Source organism: Durio zibethinus, chromosome 1 (assembly GCF_047325235.1).
Source record: "Durio zibethinus cultivar Kanyao isolate XHJ-2024 chromosome 1, ASM4732523v1, whole genome shotgun sequence".
NCBI lineage: Eukaryota > Viridiplantae > Streptophyta > Magnoliopsida > Malvales > Malvaceae > Durio > Durio zibethinus.
In genome coordinates, this window is record NC_143162.1 from 13,824,879 (window position 1) to 13,835,000 (window position 10,122).

Below are 10,122 nucleotides of genomic sequence, written 5' to 3' on the forward strand. Positions count from 1 at the left end.
ACTTGTCATGAATCAAGACTTAAGCTTCGAACCCACGTGGTTCTAGGACTCGGGTATCCACTCATTCGGTGTCCCAGATCAACCTACCTACCACGGTTCACACCCTTGTGAGGTATTATTCGCTTTGACCCCTTGGCTTCACGATTTTGTCCTACAAAAGGTGCCTCACAAGGAAGAGGTGGTGTGAACCCTTTTATACCCCAGTGACCCTCCTATTATGTTCGATGTGGGATTTAAGACTCTTTCTTAGGTCCATGACAGCAGGCACCTGCTCGATCAGCATAGGTAGAAGATGGCCCTTGGTACGGGCAATCGCATCGAACACCATTAGCACGTGCTAGCCTTTGGTACGGACACATGCCTCGACCACTATCGGCACCTGCTAACCCTCGATGCGAGATATGCTTGTTTGGAAAAAGTGTCCCTATTTTCAGACAATTTAAGGTCTACTAGTAGCATATCTGTAAAATCTCTAATGCTCTTTAGGGGGGGTGGTCTGGCACCCCCTCTCCCCCCACAGGGAAAGTGGGTGTGCATGATGGGCCTCTCATTGCGTACACCCAGGGCAACCTCCCTCGACCAAAATACAGGGCGTGCATGCCTTTCAACCATTTTGTCCGACGATTGGTTGCTCCGGTGACCGACAAGCACCCATGGCCTCGACCGGTTGGCGTGCATGTGAAAAAGGAGAGATAAGCATGAGTCATCAGCTCATGTTGACTACATCCCTACCCTTTGTACACACCACCCATTGCTCCTACCAATTGAATGGTCCATGAATTCATATGAGAGCTCCCTAATGCTCGCGCACCATTCGTAGGTGTCTTGAGCCCGGGCTGAGCACCAATGAGCACCACGACTGGGTGGTAGGTGGGTTTAGGCATATCTTCATATTTCTATCATGCCAATGCCATTTTTATGGCCTGTGAATTCATATGAGCACTCCCCAGTGCCCGCACACCACGCGCTGGTGTCCTGAGGTCGGGTCGAGCACCATGCGTGCCACGATCGGGTGGTAGGTGGGTTTAGGCACATCCTTAGATTCCAATGCCATTTTTATGGCTTGTAAATTGATACAATGGTCCCCTAAGCCTTCATGTGAAGTTTCATGGCAAGATGACTTGTTTTCTATTTTTTATGATTTTTGAAATTTTTTAAAGTTTGGGATTTTTTAAAATTTTTTGGAAGAAGTTTTGGCCCTAAATTTGGTACACCTGATCCTTGTATTTTCATTTGCATGCAAAAAAACATTCAGCTAAAAACTCAAAGTGTAGAAGATTTTGTGGCCATTTGAAAAAAGTGTCCCCATTTCAGACACTTGAATAGTTACTGGCAGCAAACCTGTAAAATCTCATATGCTCTTTAAGGGGCTGTGAGTTTTCAAGGTTTATTGAGGGATAGGTGACCAATATCAGGGCCAAGTAGAAGCACCCATTGCACATCATGTGCACACACCCCCCGGACCCCCAATCGTCGGAACCCCTAATGCCGTCGGTCAGGTTCTCTAGCAATGCTCCGACGATGGTGCCTCGAGTAAAAAAAATGCAGCACCAGTACATGCCCGAGCCCGACATGGGCACCTTGGCTCAAAATCAAACTTCGGCTAAGGTCTCGACCATCAATGGCACATGATGGTGCATGGTGATGGCACATGCATCGACCATCATCGGCATACGCTACCTTTTGATACGGGCCCTTGTCTCGACCGCCATCGACACAAGCTGGCCCTTGGAATAGGCACTTGCCTCAACTATCATTGACACATGCATGCTTTGATGAGCATCGACAGAAGATGGCCCTTGGTACGGGTGGTTGTCTCGAGCACCATCGGCACATGTTGGGCCTTGGTGAGGGCACATGCCTCGACCACCATCGTCACATGCTGGCCATTTATACAGGCACTTGCCTGGACCACCATCGGCACGTGCCATACCTCGATCAGCATCAATAGAAGATGGTTTCTGGTACGTACGGTTGCCTCAAACACCATCGACACATGCTGGGCCTTGGTGCAGAAGGTTGCCTCGAGCACCATCGATACAAGCTGACCCTTGGTGCGAGTACTTACCTCGACCACCATTGGCAGAAGATGGCCCCTGGTGTGGGCAGTTGCATCAAACACCATCAGTACATGCTGGTCCTTGGTGCAAGTGGTTGCTTTGATCACCATCGATAGAAGATGGCCCTTGGTGAGGGTGGTTGCCTCAAACACCATCGACACATGCTGGGCCTTGGTGCGGGCACATGCCTCAACTACCATCGGCACAAGCTGACCCTTGGTGTGGGCACAAGCTGACCCTTGGTGTGTGCCATGCCTCGATTAGCCTCAGTAAAAAATGGCCCCTAGTGTGGGAGGTTGCCTCAAACACCATCGACACGTGCTGGGCCTTGGTGCGGGCAGATACCTCGACCACCATTGGAGCATGCATGCCTCAATCAGCATGCACACAAGCTGAAATCGATGCGGGCACCTACCTCGATTAACATAGGCAAAAGATGGCCCTTGGTGCAGGCAGTCGCATCTAACACCATCGACACGCGCTGGCCTTTGGTGTTGGCACATGCCACGACCACCAACGGCACCTACTCACCCTCAGTGCGGGATATGCCTATTTGGAAAAAATGTCCCCATTTCAAAGACTTTAAGGTCTACTGGTAGTATATCTACAAAATCTTTAACATTTTTTAGGGGGTGGTGGTCTAGCACCCCCTCTATCAGCCCACGGGGGGAGTAGGTGTGCGTGATGGGCCTCCCATTACGTACACCCAGGGTAACATCCCTCGAGTGAAATATAAGGCGTGCATGCCTTTCGACCATTTTATCCAATGATTGGTTGCTCCGATAACTGGTAGGTGCCCATGGCCTCGATCGGTTGGCATGCATACAAAAATAGAGAGCCGAACTCGAGCCCGTGCATGTGGCAGATGCTGCCCTAGACCCCAGACCAAGTCTTCGAATCAGGCAATGGCTCCCTGGAGTGGTACGAGCAGAAGCTACGGTTACGGGCTTGGCCCGGCCAAGTCTTTTAGAATTTGACGATCTCGTGGTTCCTTCTCATCACCCACAAAAATGTCTTGGCCTTGATGAGGCTGTGCATGCAGTCGATGCTACCCAAGACCCTAGGAACAAGTCCCTGAATCGGGCAACGTCCCCTTGGAGGGGTGGCAGTAGAGCTCGCGTGTGCGATCTCGGCCAGGCCAATCATTGGTGGTATCGCGCAGTTGTTGCCTGTCGAATGGCTCGGGTAGACTCGTGGCCCTTGCTTGTGTTTTTCCCATGCCAAGCGGTTGTGGCATGGCCTTGCATGTCGTTTCCTCCACTCGCTCATTGAGTAATCGATCGGGTGGGTTGTGGACCGGTGCGTGTGGATGCTACCACTTGTATGCAATGGGCATATGAGTGGTGCTATGGTTGTGCATGTTGGTAGGCTCCGTGCTCGATGCATCAAACTGCCAACCCGTCATCCTCTTCAATCTCCCTCCATGTGGTCATCGTACCTCAAGGGTGCGATCGAGATCCTATGCTGCATACCTGAATCGATGGAAATCGGATGTCTCACCATCCCTCATCAGTCTTGTGTCTTGACGGACTATGATTCGGACGTTAATTATGGTCGGTGTCCCAAGCGTGCCACCCAATCCTCCGTGGCTGTATTGGCACACCGGTGTTCGAACGTGCTCTCGGATGCAAAACGTTTAGCGAGTGTGGGCTCTCGGCCCCCGTTCGTTCGATGCTATGCATTTCACGTGCTCGACACGCATGACGCTTGCACTCCACGTTGGGCTTTGTCCGTGGCTTGGTCAGTGCATCGAGGCCCCCGTGGTGCCAACGTCCCGAAGGAATGCTACTTGGTTGATCCTACCAGTAGTCATCTACTTGTCTCAAAGATTACGCCATGCATGTGTAAGTACGAACTAATTCAGACTGTGAAACTACGAATGGCTCATTAAATTAGTTATAGTTTGTTTGATGGTATCTACTACTCGAACAATCGTAGTAATTCTAGAGCTAATACGTGCAACAAACCTCAACTTTTGGAAGGGATGCATTTATTAGGTAAAAGGTCGACCTGGGCTACGCCCATTGCTCTGATGATTCATGATAACTCGACAGATTGCACGGCCTTTGTGCCGGTGACGCATCATTCAAATTTTTGCCCTATCAACTTTTGATGGTAAGATAGTGGCCTACTATGGTGGTGATGGGTGATGGAGAATTAAGGTTCGATTCCAAAGAGGGAGCCTAAGAAACGGCTACCACATCTAAGAAAGGCAGCAGGCGCGTAAATTACCCAATCCTGACATGGAGAGGTAGTGACAATAAATAACAATATCGGGCTGTATGATTCTGGTAATTGGAATGAGTACAATCTAAATCCCTTAACGAAGATCCATTGGAGGGCAAGTCTGTTGCCAACAGCTGCAGTAATTCCAACTCCAATAGTGTATATTTAAGTTAATGCAGTTAAAAAGCTCGTAGTTGGAACTAGGGTTGGGTCATCCGATCTACCTCACGGTGAGCATCGGTCTACTCGTCCCTACTGTTGATGATGCGCTCCTAGACTTAATTACCCAGGTTGTTCCTCTGGCACTATTACTTTAAAGAAATTAGAGTATTCAAAGTAGGCCTACGCTTGTATACATTAGCATGGGATAACATCATAGGATTTCGATCTTATTATGTTGGCTTTCAGGATCAGAGTAATGATTAACAGGGACAGTTGGGGGCATTCGTATTCCATAGTCAGAGGTGAAATTCTTGGATTTATGAAAGATGAACAACTGTGAAAGCAGTTGCCAAGGATGTTTTCATTAATCAAGAACGAAAGTTAGGGGCTCGAAGACGATCAGATACCATCTTAGTCTTAACCATAAAAATTATCGACCAGGGATCGACGGATATTACTTTTAGGACTCCGTCAGCACCTTATGAGAAATCAAAGCCTTTAGGTTTTAGGGGAAGTATGGTCGCAAGGCTGAAACTTAAAGGAATTGACGAAAGGGCACCACCAAGAGTGGAGCCTACGGCTTAATTTGACTCAACACGAGGAAACTTACTAGGTCTAGACATAGTAAGGATTGACAGATTGAGAGCTCTTTCTTGATTCTATGTATGGTGGTGCATGGTCGTTCTTAGTTGGTGGAGCGATTTGTCTGGTTAATTTCGTTAACAAACGAGAACTCAGCCTGCTAACTAGCTACATGGAGGTGATCCTTCATGGCTAGCTTCATAGAGGGACTATGGCCATTTAGGCTAAGGAAGTTTGAGGCAATAACAGGTCTGTGATGCCCTTAGATGTTCTGGGTTGCACGCGCACTACACTGATGTATTCAACGAGTCTATAGCCTTGGCCGACAGGCTCGGGTAATCTTCAAAATTTCATCATGATAGGGATAGATCATTGCAATTGTTGGTCTTCAATGAGAAATTCCTAGTAAACGTGAGTCACCAGCTTGCGTTGACTACGTCCCTACCTTTTGTACACATCACCCGTCGCTCCTACCGATTGAATGGTCCGGTGAAGTGTTCAGATCACGGCGATGTGGATGGTTCACCACCTACGACATCACGAGAAGTCCACTGGACCTTATCATTTAGAGGAAGGAAAAGTCGTAACATAGTTTTTATAGGTGAACCTATGAAAGGATCATTGTCGAAACCCCGCTCGACGGACTACCCACGGATGCGTTAACGAAACATCGAGGGGATGATGGTGCCCCCATGCCTCGAGTCCTTTCCATCCCTGGATAGGTGAGACGATCACTTTGTCCCCCCTACCGGGTGAGCAAAATGATCGACATCATCTCGTTCGTTGTCGAACAACGAACCCCTAGCGTGAATCGTGCCAAGGAACCGAAACAGAAACGGAGTGCACAAGCCGTTGCCATCCCGTTCGCGGTGCATGCATGGGTGGCACCGTGACTTCTTTTATCGTAAAAAAATGAAATGACTTTTGGTAATGGATATCTTGGCTCTCGCATCGATAAAGAACGTAGCGAAATACGATACTTGGTATGAATTATAGAATCTCGTGAACCATCGAGTCTTTGAACGCAAGTTACACCTGAAGCCATTAGGTCGAGGGCACGCCTGCCTGGGTGTCATGCACCATCGCCCCCTCTCAAGCCCTCTGCCATCGAGCTTTGAGGGAAGGGGGCAAGCGGAAGATGACCTTCCGCGATCCCGTAGGTCGTGGTTGGCCCAAAAGCAAGTCCCTGACAATGACAGCACCGTGACCGTCGGTGGTAGAGCTCCTGGCGTGCCTCGTCCCAGGTGACCCGCGCTCATTGTCCACCTGAACCCCATCAGACTGCATTGCTTGATCAATGCTTGCATCATGACCCCAGGTCAGGCAGGATCACATGCTGAGTTTAAGCATATCAATAAGTGGAGGAAAAAAAACTTACCAAGATTCCCCTAGTAACGGTGAGGGAACCGAGAAGAGACAGCTTGAGAATCGGGTGCCCCCGACGTTCGAATTGCAGTCTGAAGAAGCATCCTCAGTGATGGACCAAGCTCAAGTCCCCTGGAAAGAGGCGTCAAAGAGGGTGAGAGCCTCGTTGTGCCCGAACCCTGTCACACCACGAGGCGCTGTCAGCTAGTCAGGTTGTTTGGGAATGCAGCCCCAATCGAGCGGTAAATTCCATCCAAGGCTGAATACGGGTGAGAGACCGATAGCGAACAAGTACCATAAGGGAAAGATGAAAAGGACTTTGAAAAGAGAGTCAAAGAGCACTTGAAATTGTCAGGAGGGAAGCGGTTGGGGGCCGACGATGCACCCCAGTCGGATGTGGAATGATGAGAGTCGATCCATCGATCAGCTCGGGGTGTGGACCACCGCGAGTCACGATGTTGACCAAGCCCGAGCTTTTGATGTGCCCACGGAGACATCTTCACCACAATCATGGAATGCAGCAGGTGCTGTCTCGACGTGCCTCAGCACATCGTGCTTCTGGCTTCGACCTGCGAGCTCCCCATCCGACTCGTCTTGAAACACGAACCAAAGAGTATGACATACGTGTGAGTCAACGAGCCAGGAAACCTATGAGACACAAGAAAGCTTATTGGCAGGATCCCTCGTGGGTGCACCATCGACCGACCTTGATCTTCTGAGAAGGGTTCGAGTGCGAGCATGCCCGTCGAGACCCAAAAGATGGTGAACTATGCCTGAGCGGGGTGAAGCCAGAGGAAAATCTGGTGGAGGCCCGCAGTGATACTGACGTGTAAATCATTCGTTGGACTTGGGTATAGGGACAAAAGACTAATCGAATGGTCTAGTAGCTAGTTCCCTTCGAAGTTTCCCTCAGGATAGCTGGAGCCCCCGATGAGTTCTATCAGGTAAAGCCAATGATTAGAGGCTCGGGAGCACAGGGAAAACTTACCAAGTCCAGACATAGTAAGGATTAACAGAATAAGAGCTCTTTCTTAATTCTATGGGTGGTGGTGCATGGCCATTCTTAGTTGGTGGAGCGATTTGTCTGGTCAATTTCGTTAATGAACGAGACCTCAGCCTGCTAACTAGCTACGCGAAAATGATCCTTCGTGGCTAGTTTCTTAGAGGGACTATGGCCGTTTAGGCCAAGGAAGTTTGAGGCAATAACAGGTTTGTGATGCCCTTAGATGCTCTGGCCGCACGCATGCTACACTGATGTATTCAATGAGTCTATAGCCTTGGCTGATAGGCCCAGGTAGTCTTTGAAATTTCATCGTGATAGGGATAGATCATTGCAATTGTTGGTCTTCAACGAGGAATTCCTAGTAAGTCCGAGTCATCAGCTCGCGTTGACTATGTCCCTACCCTTTGTACACACCGCCTGTCACTTTTACCGATTGAATGGTTCAGTGAAGTGTTCGGATCACGATGACCTGGATGGTTCACCGCCCATGACGTCACAAGAAGTCCACTGAACCTTATCATTTAGAGTCAGGAGAAGTCATAACAAGGTTTCCGTAGGTGAACCTGCGGAAGGATCACTATCGAAACCCTGCTCGACGGTCGATCGACAGACGCGTTAAGAAAACACCAAAGGGGCGAGGGTGCCCCCGTGCCCCGAGCCCTTTCTGACCCTGGGCAGGTGTGATGGTCACTTCATCTCCCCTACCGGGTGGGTGAAATGATCGACATCGTCTCACTCGTTGTCGAACAATGAACCCACAGCGTGAATCACTCCAAGGAACCGAAACTGAAATGGAGCACGTGAGCCATCACCATCCCATTGGCGATGCATGAGCGAATGGCACTGCGACTCCTTTTGTCGTAAAAAAATGAAATGACTCTAGGCAACGGATATCTCGGTTCTCGCATCGATGAAGAACGTAGCAAAATACGATACTTGGTGTGAATTATAGAATCTCGTGAACCATCGAGTCTTTGAACATAAGTTACGCCCGAAGCCATTAGGTCGAGGGCACGCTTGCCTGGGTGTCATGCACTATCGCCCCCCCCCCAAACCCCTGCCATCGAGCTCCAGGGGAAAGGGGCGAGCGAAAGATGGCCTCCCATGATCCCATCGGTCATGGTTGGCCAAAAAGTGAGTCCCCGACAATGACAGCGCTGTGATCATCGGGGGTAAAGCTCTCGATATGCCTCATCCCTAGTGATGCACTCTCATTGTCCACCTAGACCTCGTCGGACCCCCCACATCACTCGATCGATGCTCACGTCACGATCCCAGGTCAGGCGGGATCACCCGCTAAGTTTAAGCATATCAATAAGCGAAAGAAAAGAAACATACCAGGATTCCCCTAGTAACGGTGAGCGAACCGAGAAGAGCCCAACTTGAGAATCGGGTGCCCCCGACATCTAAATTGTAGTCTAAATATGGACGAGAGATCAATAGCAAACAAGTATCATGAGGGAAAGATGAAAAGGACTTTGAAAAGAGAGTCAAAGAGTGCTTGAAATTGTCGGGAGGGAAGCGGATGGGGGATCGGCTTGGGGCGTGGACCGACGCGGGTCGTGGTGATGGCCCAAGCTTGGGCATTCGATATGCCCTCAGAGACATCATCACCGTGATCATGGAATGCAGCACGCGGTGTCTCAGCATGCCTTGACACCTGCGTGTTCCCCATCTGACCCATCTTGAAACACAAACCAAGGAGTCTGACATGTGTACGAGTGAATGGGCCAAGAAAGCTGTAAAGCACAAGAAAGTTGATTGATAGGATCCTTTATGGGTGCACCATTGATCGACCTTGATCTTCTAAGAAGGGTTCGAGTGAGAGCATGCCCATCGGGACCCGAAAGATGGTGAACTATGCCTGAGCGGGGTGAAGCCAAAGGAAACTTTGGTGGAGGCCCACATCGATACTGGCGTGCAAATCATTCGTCTGACTTGGGTATAGGGGTGAAAGACTAATCAAACCGTCTAGTAGCTAGTTCCCTCTGAAGTTTTCCTCAGGCTAGCTGAAGCCCCAACGAGTTCTATTGAGTAAAGCCAATGATTAGAGGCATCAGGAGCATAATGCCCTCGACCTATTCTCAAACTTTAAATAGGTAAGACGACGTGACTACTTCGTTGAGCTGTGCCACAGAATCGAGAGCTCCAAGTGGGCTATTTTTGGTAAGCAGAACTGGTGATGTGGGATGAACTGAAATCTGAGTTACGGTGCCCAACTACGTGCTAACCTGAAACCCATAAAGGGTGTTGCTTGATTAAAACAGTAGGACGGTGGTCATGGAAGTCAAAATCCACTAAGGGCTGCCAAGAAGGTGTCTTCTTGTTTGCTTACCGCCTTGGCAAATTGGATGGCTGACACCACCCGCAGCCCAACTCCAGACCTTCTCTTCAATGGCACAAGGCATTGGCATCGTGCATCCAAGATGCAAACACAATCGACAAAAGGCACACAGAGGCTGTTAATCCGAACAAGGAAATCCAACCCAATCACAAACTCATAGTCGTCAAGGGGTATTACCTCTATGGTCTCTTTGTCTTTCTAGTCTCCAAGCTGTAACTCAACTCCCTGTGCTACTCCAATGGCTGAAACCTCCTTGGAGTTCACCGTTTTAATGGTACCAGTCCCTTTTTACACCTTTAGTCTGAGCTTTCGGGCTCCATCACCTGAAATAAAAAGATGTGAGGCACCTGTGTCCACCAGTGCGCTCACCTTCTAACCCG

At 49.4% G+C, this 10,122-nt stretch overlaps 2 non-coding genes and 1 pseudogene across 2 annotated transcripts; all 3 read left to right on the forward strand.

Annotated features, from left to right (window-relative positions):
• The first annotated feature begins 3,846 nt into the window (after nt 1–3,846).
• LOC149520445 (18S ribosomal RNA) lies at nt 3,847–5,654 on the forward strand (annotated as a pseudogene).
• A 295-nt stretch (nt 5,655–5,949) lies between these two features.
• LOC149520446 (5.8S ribosomal RNA) lies at nt 5,950–6,105 on the forward strand. The gene has a single exon (XR_016326618.1). It is a non-coding gene; the product is annotated as a 5.8S ribosomal RNA (ribosomal RNA).
• A 2,168-nt stretch (nt 6,106–8,273) lies between these two features.
• LOC149520447 (5.8S ribosomal RNA) lies at nt 8,274–8,429 on the forward strand. The gene has a single exon (XR_016326437.1). It is a non-coding gene; the product is annotated as a 5.8S ribosomal RNA (ribosomal RNA).
• Nucleotides 8,430–10,122: the final 1,693 nt, after the last annotated feature.